At 43.9% G+C, this 19,124-nt stretch overlaps 1 long non-coding RNA gene across 1 annotated transcript; it reads right to left on the minus strand.

The window, feature by feature from the left end:
- Positions 1–6,141: 6,141 nt before the first annotated feature.
- LOC309441934 lies at positions 6,142–18,695 on the minus strand. The gene is made up of 3 exons (XR_014184504.1): positions 18,637–18,695; positions 11,203–11,414; positions 6,142–6,213 (listed from the first exon to the last, which is right to left on the minus strand). It is a non-coding gene; the product is annotated as an uncharacterized lncRNA (long non-coding RNA).
- Positions 18,696–19,124: the final 429 nt, after the last annotated feature.

A 19,124-nucleotide genomic window follows, 5' to 3' on the forward strand; every position in this document is an offset into this window, starting at 1 on the left:
TCAGGAATGGTTCTTCCAGACCACCCCAAACCCGAATTCTCTTCCTGAGAACACCTGCGGCGGAACTGGCGCTGCTTCCGTACAACCGGGCTTAGACAAAGCCTGCAGTTTTTCAGTGGGAAAGATATTTTGTTGAAACAGTTTTGACGACTTCTGATGAAAGCAGTCATTGTTTTTACTGATATATAAATACTTAAGGGCAAAACAAATCTTAGGAGCCAAGCATCTGCTCAGAGTATCTACAGATAATAAAACAGTGATGAGTCTATGCATTTGTAGGGCTGTAGGGCTCTAGTTTCTAGAACTAATCCAAAAGCTGTCTCTAACATTTATATAGTTACAGATTTGCAAATTCATGTGAGAATACAATATCTTCTATATGTAGAAGGGCTACTAAGGAATAGTATACGTAACTGAAAATACAGTATTGACTTTGAAATAATGGGAGTGTTTTAATGAGAAGGAGGCATGGAAATGACTTTACAACCTGTGAGATTGTAAAGAGGTATGTTTATTTCCACAGCGCTGGACACATGGGGGAATAACTCCACCTAAGACATGTGCCAATTTCCAGTAGCTGTGAGCTTGGTTAAATGCAGTAAAGTGTTACATATTCATGAAAGTTCTAGGTATACCTACAGATATTCATAACCTGTCCCCGAGAAGGCGGTTCTTATTCTGGGAGATCATTTCCATAGTCTCCACCTCTGGCCTCTCCTGGTTGCACCTGCGCAGTGATTGTGAACCCGGGTCTCCTTCTCTGTACACTGTCACCTTTGGCCTGGTGTGCTGAGTTGTCTGGGACTCAGACTGATGAGTTGGTTAGAACTGGTGTATCTCCTGTCCCGTGCCCAAGTTTCTGTTATCTAGTTCACCCAGGGATGCACCCAAGATAAAAAATCTTTGCAAAGCCTGTGAAGTCATCAGCGAACTCCTGTTTCTCATACAAGAAGTTACACAAAGCTAAGCAAGGCCAGGTAATTGTGATGTGGGTTAAGAGTTAGCTCTCTAAGTGTTAGCTCCTTAGTTCTTTGAGTATTAGTTCTTTAAGTGTTAGTTAGTTAATTCCCGGTATCAAGAAAGGCCTTTAAAATCCATTTTGCCCCTTTACTGTATGGTTCTGATCATACTGAATCTGGTGCTGTAAGCTGGATTTCTACCCCATATGAAGAGTTTTGCCTGTGTGCCTGGAATTCAGGTCCTCTTCACTGTTATCTGTCAAACACAGGGTTTGCTTGTAGCTGAACTGAAGCTTATTGCTCTTTAAAAACAACATTGCTTGGAAACAGGGCAATGGTTCAGCCCTTTTCATCTCTCTCAGGAGCAAGTGGAGTGTGTAGGTATAAAGAGCAGAGAAAAAGCCAGATTTACCTTTCACGGCTTTTACATCAGAGTGTTACTGGAAACTTGCAGTGTTTTGTTTTGTTTTGGTTTTTTTAATACAGTAGTTCTTTTTGTATGTAATTTGGTCAGTTTAAAAAGCCTACTGACAATCATGAAAAAAATAACAAAAAGATCATGTGGTAATTGCTTTCTTAGGAAAAAGTACATGTGGTGAAATTTTTCACGTAGGGTATTTTGCCAGGAAGTGTGTGAGTGTAATATATAGACCTAAATACTGCCCTGTCTCATCTGTGCCTTGGGGAATTTTTATGGGGGTGGGGAGAGATGTCTGCTTATTTTCCCTCAGACCCACTTTCAGAGCTTTTAACATTTTTTCCTTTCTCTTTTTTTTTTTTTTTTTCCCCTCTTTTCACAGAATGGGGGAGTCACCCTACATTGTTGATGGCTGATGGTGCTTATCAGGGGCAGGGTTGGGCAGATAAGATATGTCAAAGCTTGCTGTAAATACTTTGGGTGCTTACATTTAAAATGCTGGTATGTTTTGAGGAGGTGCTGAAAACATTATTGCAGAAATGTAGTTGGGGATATTGCATTTCACACTAAAATAGGTCAGTCTTTTTGTTTAGTTTTTGGAGGCTAAAGGTGAACAGTACACAAAACCCCCCAATTAATGCCAGGGTAGAGCTGGGGAACTTCAGATGTTTACAGGTGTGAGTCGTACAGCAAACAAGATGGGTGTGCCCCCCCTTCCTTGCAGCACATGGGGCAGATCTGGGGAGGACCTGTTGGAGTGAGTCCAGAAAATGGTCAGAGGTGTGGAACAGCTCAGCTATGGGGAAAAGCTGAGAGTTGGGGTTGTTCAGCCTGGAGAAGGCTCCAGGGAGACCTTATTGCAGCCTTTCAGTGCTTAAAAAAGGGCCTGTCAGAAAGATGGGGACAGTCTTTTAGCTGGGCCTGTTGTGACAGAACAAGGGATGATGGTTTTAAACTAAATGAGGGGCAATTCAAGCTGGACAGGAGGAAGAAATTTTTGCCCCCGAGGGTGGTGAGGGCCTGGCCCAGGTTGCCCAGAGAGGTGTTGATGCCCCATCCCTGGAGACATCCAAGGCCAGGCTGGACGGGGCTCTGAGCAACCTGAGCTGGTGAAGATGTCCCTGCTCATGGCAGGGGTGGCACTGGATGAGCTTGGAAGAATGAATGAATCAATTTATAAGAAGGCAACTAGCTAAATTGTGACAGGAAATTAATGTAAAATGGATAGATGTATGGCTAATTATTTTACTGAGAATTCACATTACTTAAAGAATAAAAGTAAGTCCTTTTGAAACATTGTGTGGGAGACCCTATGGCATCAGATGTGCCTGTACCTCCCTTCTGCCTTTGAGATCAAGTCTGTCTTTGGTCCTAGAAGGACAGACCATTGAAAGAGCGGTGGAGAGGACCCTGTACAGTACTGTTGGTAACTAACACAGCTGTGTAGCTTAAGGGAGTCAGTTCCTGGATTCACCACACTAGATTTAAGAAAAGTACAGAAACATGGCAGAAATCGGAAGAGATTGCTCCTTTAACCCTAAACTTACAAATACATAACGAGCTGCACTGAAATTGAATCTTATACAGAATTTGACTGTATTCAAGGAGCTTTGTTAATATTAATTGTGTCATGAATATGAGCCTGTTTTCTTTGTATGTATTTGTTTAAACATGTATTACAGTTACGTATTTGCCTGTTATACGCCACAGCAAGTTCACTGTTAAATCAGGAGAATCCATGGACCCAAAATGTGCATTTTATGATGATCCGGAAACCATGCAGATAGCTGACAGGACCAACTTGCTGAGTATGCATATGTTACCTAAAGAATTCAAATAAAGGGGTTCCTATATTAGGAATACCCTTCCCTATTAATATATCTTGGGAAAACACCTCATTCAAATGTTGATCAATCTAAAGGAATCAAGACTGAGTTAGAGGAAATTTTGAAACATACTGCCATCTTGCATGAGGCACAGGAAAACAATGACTCCTACAGATTTCAACAAGTGTGGATATGATTCCTGCTCTGGATTCCTTATTTACAGATATAGATTAAGAAATTGATTGATTGTAATGTTTGTATTAGCAATGGTCCTATTTGTATGTTCATATGTTGTGTTGCAATGTATGATTAAGTGTTGTGCTGCAGTCACTAAAAGAGTTTTAAAACATGAGACTTATTTTTTTTATATGTATATATATATATGAATTATTGTCATTGCTTGAAAGAATGAGTGAACCCTGTCTGCAGTTGCTAACATAAAGATATACATAAATCCTTTCCGTTTTAGTGCTCACACCACAAAGGTAAGAAAGAGCAGCTTGCAAAACTGTTAATCACAAACTATGGACACTACCGACCTTGCAGCTTAGAGATTTTGAGGCCTTCACAATTAGCTGAGTCTTGCTTTAACATGCATCTCAAAGACTGCTAACTGCATATGCTGCACTCTAGAAAACAGATACACGATAGACAATTTGACACGACAAATGGACATCTTAGCCAACGCAACGATTAAATAGACAAATTCAAGCAAATATGGAGGTTACCTTACAAAATACGTTGGCCTTAGATTTGTTACTATTAGAGGAAGAGAAGCTCGGCTTTCTGTGCTGATGTATTTGATGGCAATGGTTGTGATTCACTTACATTCTCTAAAGTTACCACAGCGTATCCAGATGGTTGTTCTCTACTCAGAGCAAAGAGAATCCACCCCGGATCTTCCAGGGGAATATTCTTCAAATCTGGCCTGCTGGGAAAGACTCATTCCATAGTTAGTATACAATCGTACTCCAAATCTTCATCATTAGATACAGGCAATGAAGTAGAGGATTCAAAGAGGTGGTTGATTTATATACTCTTAGGTTAGCAATTGCAGACAGGACTCATTCTTTTAAGCGATGACAACAGTTTCACTGCTTTTACCTTGTCTAAAAGTCTGGCAAAGCTCACCAGCATCTTAACAGCGCAATCTGCTTTGTGGATGCTCTATGTACTTTAACATATGCAGTTGTTTACCATGACGCTTGCAAACATAGTCTCAATACATTTTGGTTAGTAATACTTACATTTGCATATTTCTGAGAATGTAATTCAGTTTAAAACACTGTTTATTTAAAATATTCTATATGTGATAAGAATGTAATTTAGGATTTGGATTTTCTGGTCTGACAGTACTTTTTGTTATAATTTGGATTAACTCCAGGAAAAAAACAAAGGTGAAAATGTTTACTACAAAGGAGAATTATTAGAGGAGGTGTGCCTGAATCCAGAATAAAATGTAAAATGGGGGAAACAAATGTTAAAAAAGCTCTAGCAAAGTTTTAATGGATCCTTTCAAATGTGGAATGGCATTTTAACATGATGTTAATTTTTTTATTCCTTTCTCTTTTTAACTTTCAGGCAGACCATTAATCTGAGGGGCTCGTTCTGCCTGCAGAGGAGAAACGTTTCAAAGCACCAACCAGATGTTTGCTGGTGGGCAAAGCACAGCTGGGGCTGAACAAGTCAAGGACTGTGGGGCAACTCTTGCCAGAAGCGTCTCCCATCCTTTTCTGAGGACCTACTTTCAGGGTTTGACTGCAGCCTATACATTTCTGACACATTAAAAAATTTCCAATACTCTGTATTTGAGATGGCTTGACCTCAGCCAGCAGCCAAGCAGCATGCAGCTGCTTGCTTACTCACATATGCACCCCTCAGCAGGACGTGGAGAAAATGGGAAGTGCAAAAGTGAGAAAAGTCATGGGTTGAGGTAATGACAATTTAATAAGTGAAGGAAAGACGGGAAGAAAAAAGAGTGAAACAAGTCACTCACCTCCCCACAAGCAGACCAATACCCAGCCAGACTCCAAACAGTCACCTTGGAAGCCAACCCCCACTCACACCCCTCCCTTTTTCTTCCTTTGCCTCAGTTGTGATTGATGAGCATGTCATTCTGTAGTAAAGAACATCTTTTTGGCCAGTTTGGGTCAACTGTCCTGGCTGTGTCCCCTCCCAGTCTCTTGCTCACTTCCAGCCTACTCAAAGGGTAAAGGGTGGGGACCCAAAGTGGAAAAGAAAAAAAAGGAGGGGATCGAAAGGGCCAAGATGTCACTGACAACCATTTTCTGGGCTCACCCCATCAGCACAACATCCTTCTGCTTCCAACTGGAGAACACTGGGATGACGGCTGCAGTAATGAGTAATCTGGGTCCAAGCCCTGTCAGTAAAGGAGAAAAAGGCTGAACTTGCACATAACATTAAAAAAAAAAAAAGCCCAGGGAAATTAAATACACAAACCCCTGCATTAAAAGAGCATTAGTTAGGTTTTTATAGTCAAGGACTCCAAGATTAGAAAATGCCAGATTGCTGGGAGTCTGAAAAAAAAAATAGAAAAAATAAAGTACAAAAGCTGGGTTCCATTCTCAGCCATGCAGCCCCCTAAGTACACAATTGTATATCAATACTATATTTCCCCTGGAAACCTGCTTCTTTTAGACAACAGCATATAGGGACAGAGTGAAGTTTGGGCTTGGCAGCTCTCAATCTAGCATCTGCAGTTGGGGTGCTCAACCATGCAACTGAAATACACTCTATTAATGCTGCTTCTGAGCAAATATTGTTTGAAATTGCAGACCATATGTGAGCGAAGATATAAGGGCTGACAGTAAATATCCCTGTTTGGTGGCAGGGAAGGAGCCAGCACCCACCTGGTGCTCCTGGCCACAGTGGAGGAGATGCCACCACCATCCCCTGGCACTGCCGGGGCTGAGCATCCTCCGCCCATCACGCCAAGCTTCACACGGGGAATAAAGCCCGTCACAGAGGAATTTTCCACTTAATCAAAATCCTGGGAAGAATATGAATGCTTATAGGTTAAAGGAACCTGGCAGCTCCTACTTGTCTGTCATGTCTTTCAGGATTGCCATTAAGTCATAAACGTGACAAAGATTACAGAGTTTATTAATGTTATTAGAGTGTTGAGATAAAATGCTCTGCCTTGCAGGGTCTCTTTTCCTCTCTCACCATTTAATGAAAACATTTTCATCACTTTCTCAATCTATTATACCAAATATTCATTTCAGGCACCCTAAGATGATTTTATTTTAATTAGAAAAGACGGAGCAACAACCTGAAAGTAATACAGTTAAAATACCTTGCCACGGTTGTTCCCCTTCTCTCCGCTGTCGGCAGAGGAGCATTTCTCCAGCCATGCTGCAGAGCGAGCCCAGAGAGGCACACTGGCAAGTTTTGCGGCATAGAATTATAGAATCATGGATTGGAAGGGACCTTCAAAGCTCATCTAGTCCAACCCCCCTGCAAAACCCAGTCTTTGATGGTAAAGACTGAAAAATCAGTCACTTCTAAGCAGAGCCCAAACAGTTAAACTTTTATATGTGTATACACTTTCCTTCCACCTCAAGACCTTCTAACTGTGTTTGCAATGCAGGCAGCTCACAGATACTCTTTCGTTTAAACTTTCCAACTAACCCAATTTAATTTGTTAATTTATTCTGTAACCCGATTTACTGTTAATTTATTTTGGTGAGTAAGATATCATAGCCTTAAGTTAATTAAAGGGGAGGGCTTAATGTTTTTGCTACACAATATCTTCATGCCACATTTTGTTCCATTTCAACACTGCAATGAAGCATTTCCAAAGTTTATTGCCATTATCTAATATAAATCCATACATCTGCAAATTAATTTCATGCACACAAAAGATTACACTTTGCAAATGTACCTTTAAGAGGGGAATATTGGCCATAGCAATCATCACTTGTTGCTTAGCAACAGCCATGGCATCACTTATGGCAGGTTTGTCCTAAACAGCACTGTAAAACTCAGGGATCATAGAATCACAGAACAGTTTGGGTTGGAAGGGACCCCCAAAGCTCATCCAGTGCCACCCCTGCCATGAGCAGGGACATCTTCACCCAGACCAGGTTGCTCAGAGCCCCATCCAGCCTGGCCTAGGATGTGTCCAGGGATGGGGCATCCACCACCTCTCTGGGCAACCTGGGCCAGGGTCTCATCACCCTCAGGGTAAAAATTTTCTTCCTTCTGTCCAGCCTGAATCTCCCCTCCTTTCGTTTAAAACCATCACCCCTTGTCCTGTCGTGGATGTGGCTGTCCACCCTGTGTCATCCATCTCTGCAAGTGTCACTCAGTACTGGGTTAATAAGTGTGAGACTTTGCTGATTTTAATCTATTTTTGGGGGGAGGGAGTGAGGGTTGTCCAGTTTTAGAGATCTTAAAAACAATACAATAATCCTCAACCATTAAACTAATTTCAAGCAGCAATCCAAAGCTCGGTGCCCCATCCTAACCACGATGGCAATGCCAGCACAAGCCAACACGAGCACGAATACCTATTTAGTCTATAACTACAGTACTACCAACTCAGCATTTTGCATCGAAGACTTTTAAAAAATTTACATATAGTTTGTTACAATCAACCCAAGATTAAAAAGGGGAAAATCAGATTATATTAAGACCATCCTGAGGGTATCCTGAGGCTGTTCTAGTCTTCCTGAAGCCTGGGAAGGTCCCTACAGCCAGCAGCTGTCAGGTCTCATCTCTATCCTTGCAACCAGCTGGCATTGCGACAAATGACCTCTGCGACAGTGCATTGTCTGTCTGTCCATCCATCCATCCACATCTCCGCACCTCCCGCAGCTCCTCCCCTGGGCACGCTGCCTGCCAAACCACTCTCCAACGTGATGCTCCATTTTGCCAGCCGTGGGTGCCAGCCAGCTGCTCCCCATGGCCAAAAAAAAAACCAACAAACCAAAAACGGGGCAAGTAAATACTCTAACAGCATCCCTTAGGCCTGCCTTTGGCAGCCTGTGGAGAGGGGCCCACCGGCTCAGGCCCGGGTTTTAAAGCCGTGATGCCATACCTGTAGGCACAGCTAATTCACAAAAGAGGAACGCAGGGTTTGCAATCAAGGAAAAATTAGCATCTCGGCCAGCAGAGGAGGGTGAATGTGCGAGCCAGCCAGCGCTGCCAGCAACCTTGATTCTGTTTTTTGGCAAAGCTGGCTGGCTTGGCAAACACAATGGTAATGAGATAAACTGAAATACCAGGCAACAGGGCTGCTCTTTCAAGTAATTATCCTCCAGGGCAACAAGGAACAGGATGAAAAGATTTTTTTTTTAAGAGACACTGTGTGGATGCACAGTGAACATTATCTGCATTCCTGAAGTTGCACGGTTCAGGTTTGCCCATGCTGAGCAGTTAGAGAAGGGGCAGGAAAAATTCCCAAAAATCTCCTATCCAGGCAGTCACGCCATGCCCAGTGTACTGACCCACAGACAGAGGCTTCACCGCCAACATTTAACTTTCAAAAATACACATCAGTTTAAAGAGTAGAGCAAGAGACTAGAGACAAGGGGAAGGATGAAATAATGGGGAAAGACGAAATAGCACACTGTCGAATCTCACCTTGGGGAACCACAAGTGAGCACCAAGTGGGATTTCATCCAACAGCCTCTCCAGTTCCATGCACGCACAAGGAGAAGGAAAAGGCAAGGCAAAAAGTGGTAATACACGGCACAACACGCTGCCTTGGGTCATTGTGACTAACCGGGGAAGCTGCTGGCATTTTCCTATTAGGACACTGGATTCTAGTCTAAATTTGAGGTCTTTCTTAAACCTGCTGGAGGGGATGGACTGAGAGGGATGCAGGACACATCCCACCCCTCTCAGGCTTCCACCACAGGTGGCAGGGCTTTATGTGATACTCTTCCAGTACTTTGGAGATAAAAATCTTTTAAAAAAAAACAACAAAAAAACCCCACATACACAGAAAACCCACAAACAAACAAATAAATTAAAATAAAAAATTAAATGGCTGAAAGGTCTTTTCCTTTTTTTTTTTTTTTTTTAAAGTGGAAAGGAACACCTTTGAACAGAGCAATGCAAACCCAGGCCTAGCCCAAGCAGCAGATGTGCAGCCCTTACTCTGCATTAATTCATCCAACTTCAGACACTTGCTCAAGCCGCTGCTTGGTGACCCTGTCCCTGCCCACAGTCCAGAGGAAGAGGGAGAAACTGCCCAATTCCTTCTCAACCTTAGAAGCCTTTCCTTCTCTCACCCACAGCAGACTTTACAATTCAGTTTTGGGTTTTTTTAACGGAAATTTTTTAATGCGGAGAACCAGAGCATGAAGCCTGGATGAGAAGTGTTTCCAAGTCCCTCAAAACCCCATAAATTCTCTCAGGAGGATGGTTTGGGATCACCTCCCCAGGAGAGCCCACTCCCACCTAGGCTGGATGGCTGTGAATGGTGTTGTTTGGAAAGAAAAGCTCTATTCTAGGCAAAAGCCCCACCTTTCCATCTGCACAGCAAACAGTCCCTGTTAACGCAGAGCCAAACCAAGGCAAAAATGTTTATTACAAAGGAGAATTATAAGAGAAGGTGTGCCTGAATCCAGAACAAAATGTAAAACAGGGGAAACGTAAAAAAAACTCTAGAAAAGTTTTAATGGATCCTTTCAAATGTGGAATGGCATTTTAATGTGACATTTAAATTTTTTATTTTTTTCTTTCTCTTTTTAGCTTTTAGGCGGACAATTAATCTGAGGGGCTCGTTCTGCCTGCAGAGGAGAAACGTTTTAAAGCACCTACCAGATGTTTGCTGGTGGGCAAAGCACAGCTGGGGCTGAACAAGTCAACGGCTGTGGGGCAGCTCTTGCTAGAAGCTTCTCCCATCCTTTTCTGAGGACCTACTTTCAGGGTTTGACTCCAGCATTTCTGACACATTTAAAAAAGTCTCAAACTGTGTGCTTTAAAATAACTCTTTGGCCTAGTGTTGACCTTTCTGAATCCCAAGAAGAGCCATTTCCTTCTTGCTGATGTAGATGCAGGAAATTCTGAACTAAATCCTAACTGAAAGCCAGAAAATGAGATAAGCAGGTTAATCCTCCTCGGACCGCAGGTCGAGTCCTTGCTCTTCAGACCAGCTCAGCAGTTTGCTCATCCCTATCTTGACTGTGTTTCTCTGCAACTGGGGAGGAAAGCACCCCCATTTTCCAAAAAGTGAAATATTTTGCTGCTGTTCATTCACCACTGACATTTGCGGTGCATGAAGCCGGTCTCTGGCTGCTGCTCCCTTCACAAAAAACCTTGCAGAAGTCTGTGGAAAATGCACTCCAAGAAACATGCGTGGTTAGGGCGGTGGGTTTTGTGTGTGTTTGCCAGGTTTTGGTAACATAAAGCCCACTCCTCCTCAAAATCTGCCTGGTAATATGTGATGCTACTCAGCCAGGAATAGCAGTGTCTTTTAGGGAAATGTCTATGTTAGTTAATAAGGGCAAATAGTTTCAAATGCAATAGCACTGTATATGCAAAAATTATCAATTTTGATGCCTTCAGAGACTCTCCTCTGGTTTAAAGGAAATTAAAAAGAAAAAAAAAATTGAAGTAATTTTATCTGGAATAATGTAGTATCACTTTCATCTGAATTTGGTCTGCTTTCTCGAGAAGAGGTCTGGGAAACCAGTATGGGGGGGGGAATAAAATCCCAGCCGCTCACTCATTAACAAAACAGCAACAAACTCATTAAGAGCAGCGACTGCTGCTGAGGGTGCCCCGGTTGCACCAGCTGCTCCGCGCAGCAGAGCCTTGCCGGAAGCCCCAATTAGGCTGATGGAGCTCACCATACCAGAGGGGGACCAGCAGTTTGGAGGGGCTGGGGCCATGTGGGACTGTGACAATGACAGAGACCCCACCTTTATTAGAAAACAACACTAGCATCATTGCAAAAGCTGCCATGGAAGAAACCCGTGCGCAGAAGAACAGCGTGGTCAGGAGGGTGAGCGTGCACAACACTTACCTGGGAAAGCTTTCCATTTGGACTTGTCTACAGCTTATGCCCAAGAAGCTGACAAATCTTGATGTGCCGGAGGTGGAAGTCCAAAGGCCAAAAACCAAGGATGGAGAGCAAAGAAGTCATTCGGGAAGAGGGTGATGGAGGTTTAAGATGTGCTGTTCAGAGACGTACATGGGGCTGGGGTCATGCCCACATACAAGAAAGACCAGGACGTGCTGGAACGAGTTAAGAGAAAGGAACAGAGCTGGTGAAGGGTTTGGAGCACAAGTGTGATGGGGAGCGGCTGAGGGGCCTGGAGGGTTCAGCCTGGAGAACAGGAGGCTGAGGGGAGACCTTCTCGCTGTCTGCAACTGCCTGAAAGGAGGTTTGAGCATGGAGGGGGTTGCGCCAGGGAAGGGTCGGATTGGACATTGGAAACGATCTCTTCCTGGAAAGGGTTGTCAGGCATTGGAACAGGCTGCCCAGGACAGTGGTGGAGTCACCATCCCTGAAGGGGTTTAAAAGACATGTGGTGAGGTTCTTAGGGACATGGTTTACTGCCACACTTAGATTAACAGTAGGACTCAATGATTTTTCCAACCAAAATAATTCTGTGATTCTGTGCCTGCAGGACAGCCTGATGAGCTGGCCCTGCTCTCCTCAAATCTGGGAGAAAGGCGATCCTCAGAGGACAAGAATACAACATACAGAGCTCTCTTGTTTCAACAATGTTATTTTCTAAATGCATTTGCTTTACCAAATGGCACTTAAAAGCCTGGCTACAAATCACCACTGTCATTTCTCCCCCAGGGAACTGAATTGCTGCAGCCCGCCACATGTCACCTGCTGAGGCTGTCACAGCTGCTGTGCCAGAGGCTACATGGAGAACACAGGACCTCCCCTACCAGGACATCCCAAAGGTCCACCCAGCCCCGTGCCTGGCCTCTGACTGGGGTCAATAGCAGGGGGTGAGAATATTGGGTCCCTTGCCAGGGCTCCTCAACCAACACTTACTCCTGCTAGCTTCTAGAAGGCGCTTGCAGGCTCTCTTATAGAATCGCAGAATAGTTTGGGTTGAAGGGATCTTCCAAGCTCATCCAGTCCGACTCCTGCCATGACCAGGGACATTTTCACCCAGATTAGGTTGCTCAGAGCACCATCCAGCCTGGCCTGGGATGTCTCCAGGGATGGGGCATCCACCACCTCTCTGGGCAACCTGGGCCAGGGTCTCACCACCCTCAGGGGCAAAAGTTTCTTGCTCTTTCATCAACACTACTGGGTTCATGCTGGGGAAAGGCAGCCTGGGGCCTTCGGGGTGGAGAGATGCTGTAGTGAAGGACCCACTGCTGCTTTGAGCAGTAACAACAAGTGCAGAGACCTGTCTTACCCCTCCCCTTCTCCCACATCCTCCTCACTTCTGCTCACCTGTAACCACAGATTCACTAGAGCAGGAACTTCACCCTTCTGCTCCTGCCACTCCGGCCAGTAGTTCTCTTGCTTCTCCCTGTCTAATTGTTCAAATTTCAGACTCAAGCTTTTCCCTAAAGTCTTTTCCCATCCTTCTACTTGTACACCCCCATTCTGCCCTCTCACAAGGATGGCTGTGAAGTCACTTGGCACTATGTCTTCACAAATGTTGGTGCATGCTATTTCAGTATTAAAATTGATCCCTACTAACGTTGCCATAATCAGTACTTATACAAAGTAAGTAAAAAACAGAATACTACAAAATACTCAGATGTCTCAAAACCAGGAATTCAGCAGCACACCTGAAGTACTTCCAACTCTCTCTTCTCAAAAATAGAAAGACAGTGAAGGAACCTCTTGACCAAGTCCTTATCTTACCTTCGTGAGATCTCCAGGGACTAGAAGGTGTGTGTGCTTTACACACCAGCTTGTGAGAATATTGAAGGTCAGTTCCACAGATGCAGGATGTATTTGTATTTCACCTATGGGACAGGTATCCTACATTACATTGCCAGAGCTTCACTAATATTCATCCATACCAATGAAAACATCATCGCTTTCTCGTGAGATACTAGAACCCATAAAGCCACAAGAGGTCCTCTCACTGGCTTGACCTGCCCTTTCACATCTCTGTACCTTTTGCTGCTCTATCTACTTATTTAGAGCTTCTAGATGAGATTTTTTTTCTGGTGCACACTGACATTCTCTGATGACAAAACATGTAAATCGTAGCATGGTGGAGCAGCAATACCAACAATGTCACACAACACTATCCATCACCAAACTCAGACACACCTTCCTGTGCTAAATCTCTGATCCCATCAGAAGAGTTTCAGACATGGATTATCCCTGCACCTTTACCTCTTTTTGCAGCCATTGCCTGAGAGTAACAGCAGAAAGGCACCAGCTCACTGAGCAGCCATCACAAAGAGCAAATATCCCACATCAGATCTTTCCTGAGAGTAAGCTGCAATGATGCATTGGCCATGAGCCAGGATTTGGTGGCTTACCCCTTAATGATGGCACCACATCGCTCCATGGTGCTCCTGGCACACTGAAGTTCTGTAGGGCAAGAATCACTAAAAGAACAACATCATGGCTCCTGATTTTGCTGAACACACCCAGCAGGATTTGGGGACACTGAATAACCTTTGATGACAACTAAGACTGACCTGGTCGACCATGGAAGCCATGCTGAATTTGGTTAATACTTTTGATGAGAAAACAAAAACCCTGAATCCAGAAATAAACAAATACTTTTTGAAATAAGTTTTTGCCATTTTCTGAAACTACTCTTTTTTTTAACCTTGAATTTTCCTAGAAGGGTACACACAATAGATTTTAGACATCCATCCTTACCTGGGTAGTCTCTCTTTGTAACCAAAAGAGAGATTTCTTTAAAATGCTCTTAAAATGGGGCTCTGAAAAGCCTCTGCAGACAATCGTCACCCTCCACAAAGGAAGTGTCAAGGGACTTTCTAGACGCTCTGCACTGCTGATGGTGAAACCTCTCCTCCCACTGCATTTGGAAATCCCCACGCATTTTAACGCACCCAGAAAGACTGCCAAAAGGGGTTGCTTGCCCTTTAAAAGCAAAAAACCTTTCAAACCTCAAAAAATAATTACATGGATTTCCCATGAAGTGACACTGGTAATATGCTTTTAAATAGAGATGTATAAGGCAAGAGAAAAATACCAAGATCAGAAAACCGACTAATCCTGAAAAGCTATTTTTACAGGAGAGCCAGAAGAAAGAGGGCGACAGGGAAAGATAACCATGGTCTGAATAATATTGGAGAGAAGGTACTGGAAAGTGCAGAATTAACCTTTTCCTAATTAATTACGAGTTGTAAGGCAAAGGAAATCAGCCAGTCGAGAGCAATTTCAGCGAGACAGGGATTTCAGGACTTGAAATGCTTTGGCTGCCCTTTAAAAGCAGGAGAGGAAGGGACAAGGCCGGTTGGGAAAAGGGGAGTGAGATGGAGCTGCAATACCCCCCACAACAGCCACGGCTGAGCCCCCCAGCTCCAGAAGGACCACACTGCAGAACGACGGCGGGGAAGATCTCGTTACAGGATGCAAACCCACAAGATAACGATCTGTAAATGCATTGGAAACAGGGTTGTTCCAAAGGCAATCAAATTTTTGCAAGAGGACAATTATTCTTCAAAAGACTTCTGTAACCTCTCATAACCTGACATTTCATACGCTCTTACATTCAGCTCTTAATTCTTTAAATATTATAATCTTTAGTAACTGGAGAAGATGTGGAAATATTTGCTGAAGGTATTCGGTGGAGAAAATGTGTTTATTTTCTTTTTAGTCTGGATCATAACTCCTCAAATCACTCAACAACCCACCACAAACCTCCTGCATCATCCCTATGGCAAATACCTTGAGTGCAACTTGGCCAGAGGCTTTTTTTTCTTTTTTATATAACCGCCACTTCATTTTTATTAACACCCACACTCTTACATCTCAAGATGGAGAGCTCTCATGGCTGCAGAATTCTCATGAATGCAGATATGGCAAATGACAGAGAGAGGATTCAGGTGGAAAGCAACACTCTGCTCTCTGCCTTGTCCTCTTGAACCTCATTAAAGCTGCAGAAGGTGCAGACCTGCTGTCTGGCCCAATAATGTTGAATCTGGGAAAATATACAGCTTTAAAGCATGCTGCTTCTTTAGATTGTGCTACTTCAAATTATGTGCGGCTGCACCACACAAAACTGTGGACCGACGTGATGATAAACAGGGGAAAAATGCTTATCAGCATTAAAAAAAAAAAAGACAGAATGGAAAGAGTGCTATGTTCTAATGCAGAATTCTGCTTGCTTTTTTTTCCCCCTTACACTTTCCATTCAGCTGGGTGTTATCCAAAAGCAGAAGATATTCTTCTGAGTCCTATGAATGGTATTTTTCATCCCAAGTCAGGTAAAGAAGCCAGTATTTCTATTCATATGCGTTCTTAGAGATACATGTAGCTAATTGACAACAGTCAGCTTTTCTGCTTTCTGTGCACGAGGGTTAAAAGCTAAATAGCACTGAGAATAACACTACAGCACCTTGCTTGCCTTAACTGACTGGGGTATCCTCAGATGCCTAGAGATCATTCAGAAACAAATAAACAAACCCGCCGTAGCACTGTAAAGCAATACACTGCAGAATAGTTGCTATGAAAATGTAGTAGTTATTAATGCAGCTCCGAGGTTGGGCTAATATGTTTAGCACTCAGGAACCAGGCTTTTCTTTTGTTCTTTTAAACGGACAACTTTTTAGGACATATTTCTAAAGCACAACACCCATTGATTTTTTTTTTTTTTTCCCCTATAGGTTTTATAGAATCATATAATCATTTCAGTTGGAAGACACCCTCAGGATCATTGAGTCCAACCATAACCTAACTCTGGTACTAAACCATGTCTCTAAGAACCTTGGCTAAATGCCTTTTAAACCCCTCCAGGGATGATGACTCCATCACTGCCCTGGGCAGTCTGTTCCAATGCCCAACAACACTTTTTGTGAAGAAAAAATGGAGTTTATCTGGAAAATAAAATTCTGATGCTCCATGTCTTCAATCACAACTTTCGCCTTCCATAGTCTTCCTTTCTCCCATTTACTATTGGATTTGTGGCTGCTCCTTCTGGCAAGCAATGAAGAAGCTGGGAAGTGAGATTCTGTGGAGAAAGCGAGCTAGGAGAAAAAGCTCTCCCCAGATGAAGATTAGTTTTCTCAACCCTTCTTTCAGCAAGCTGCAATGCTGTCAGAAGATTCAGAGGGGAAAATGCTTTGGTTTTGGTTTCTTTGGAGGGATGATGTCCCTTTTGCAATAGGTCTGCACCACCAAAAGATCCTTTGCTGAGGAAAACTCTAAGCTAGACGAGATACCCACATATTCCTCTTGTGCCCTAAATCCCTGAGCTCCCCCCGTCCTCCCCTTCTAAGCGATGAGGAGCAGAAGAGATGAAGCTCTGCTCCCAGGGGACAGCGTGGCACCTGGGGACCTGCCTGCAGCTGGCACTGTGCAGATGGGGACAGGTACACTTGCCACTGATTTATACACCACTTAGGAGAAATTTTTACGAAATTATTCATGCAGCACCATGTAGGTATGCAATCACAGCGAGAGGCAGTGGAAAAGCAATAGCATAGCAGCTGGTTGGTTTGGAGGACTAATTGTGGAACGGAGACTTACACATCTGGGTCATCGCTTCACATCCATCTCAGGTGCCTACTAGCGACAAGGTCATTACTCTCTTATAGTTCCTTGGTGACAAACACAAAATGACTCTGCAGGTCCAGACCAGTTTGTGGTGCACTGGTCTCCTCCTTAGAGTACCCTGTGTGACAGGGACTAATTGATCTCTTTGTTGGCAGTGTAAATAGAGGGCTCAGGACTGACCTGCTCAGGAATGGCACCCAGATTTGACACAGAGGAAGAGGCCAGCTTGGTAGAAGGCCACCCCACCAGCTTCCCTGCCACATCGCTTCTGCAGCCACCCAGAGAATAGAAAATCCTGCTGTGATCTTAGAATCACAGAACAGTTTGGGTTGGAAGGGACCTTCCAAGCTCATCCAGTGCCACCCCTACCATGAGCAGGGACATCTTCACCCAGCTCAGGTTGCTCAGAGCCCCGTCCAGCCTGGCCTGGGATGTCTTCCTCATGTCCAGCCTGAATCTCCCCTCTTCTGGTTTAAAACCATCACCCCTTGTCCTATCATGACTAACTCTGTTAAAAAGTCTGTCCCCATCTTTCTTACAGGCTTTTTTTTAAGTACTGAAAGGCCACAATAAGGTCTCCTCATGCGAGTTCAAACACGTTCAAGATGACAAAACAAGATGGGCTTCAGCAAAGGATCATTAGTGGCAGAGGGCACCCAGTGCAACTGCTTTACCGTCCTTTCTCACAGCCAGAGTAACCTTGATGTGGCTGCAACCCTAAACTGCAGAAAAGCAATTGCAGAAAGCCTGGCAACACAGCCTGGAGCCTGTGGATGGAGTCAGGCCTGAGTAGTCAAAGATCCACAACTCAAAATAAAAATAAGATCTTTGCAGGGAAGGACAGACACCCGCTCTTGAGCTGCAGCAGGCGATGGGAAAGTGTGTCCTCGGCAGCCAGAGGAGGAAGGCGGCACCAGGGCGGGTTCCAGGCTGCTGCAGGGCACGAGCAAGCTGTCATCTGAAACACCAAACGGCAGCACGGGTTCAGTTCTGCAGCCGATACATGTAAATAACTCCTGGTGAACTGTGCTCGGGTTAAAAACCAAGTTCACCCTGCTCATAGCTTTGATTTGAGCGCACGTTCAGCGCCTGTAACCTAGAGCATGACAGCACACGAGAGAGCGAGTCTAAAATCCTTGGTTCTCAAAGCATAAACAAACTAATTTGCAGCCTGACATTTTAGCCATGTCTGCTTATTCAGTGCTTCTGAATAAAAACCCTTAATAGCTGTGCAATAATAAATAAGGTACTGATACTATGCACCGCAGATGCTCAGTACCTGATTTAACCTTCTTTTTAGTTTCTAACCTCAACAAAGGCTCTGAAAAACATGCAACTTTTATATATGACTAAGTTAATAAGTGTTTTCAATCACTGAAAATAATTACCATCAAGAAGAGACACAGGGCAGTTTACATAGGGCATATATAAGACAGCAAGGGGAGAGTGCAGGAAAGAGAGAGATGGCGAGAAGATATGGTGAAATACCCAAGATCCTTCCTGCCTAGATTTCTGATTTTCATGTACAAGAATAAAGAGTTTTTAAAATATTTCTCTACGATGAGGGAGTGTCTCTGGCAGCTGGGATGCACCCCCACTTTTTGGAGGCTCTCCCGGGGGGGCTGAGAGGCTGGATGCTCCTGCAGCTCTGCCAGCTCAGTCCAGATGCAGTTTTCACGACAAACTGGCTGGTCAAGGTTCAAGTCCCAGTTTGCTTTTTTAATAATTTCATTTCAACGGTTCCTCATTTACCCAGTTCACACAACTTACCATACACTTGAAATCTGGGGTTTGTGTTTAGGTCTTTTTCTCCGTCTTCTTCCCCTGCCTTAACACGGGCATGCTAGTGGTGACCTGAGGATAAAAAGGAGCGAGAAAAATTAAGAGTGCTACAGCGGGCAAAGGCTATTGCTGATTTCTCACATCATTATCATGCTCAGCCCCACGAACGTGGTCTTGACCAGAGTACTGCAAAGGGTACTGTGCACTCAGTCCGCAGTTCTTTCATCCTTTACTTACCATCTTGTCCCATCATCGCCGTTCATGAGAAAGAGTAACTCAGGTTGACATCATTCCTATCACAGACGGGAGCTATTAAATTATCTAAGGACAAACCTAAATACTAGCTTTTAAAGGATAACTGATCTACTAAAAGCAAGTATTGTTTTGGGCATGCCATGTCATATTTATCACACTTGGCTTTGCATTGCTCCGTTATCTCCTGCGATGTCATTTGAGCTACATGTAGCTGCATGGCA

Source organism: Streptopelia decaocto (genome assembly GCF_964273445.1).
Source record: "Streptopelia decaocto genome assembly, chromosome: 6".
Lineage (NCBI taxonomy): Eukaryota > Metazoa > Chordata > Aves > Columbiformes > Columbidae > Streptopelia > Streptopelia decaocto.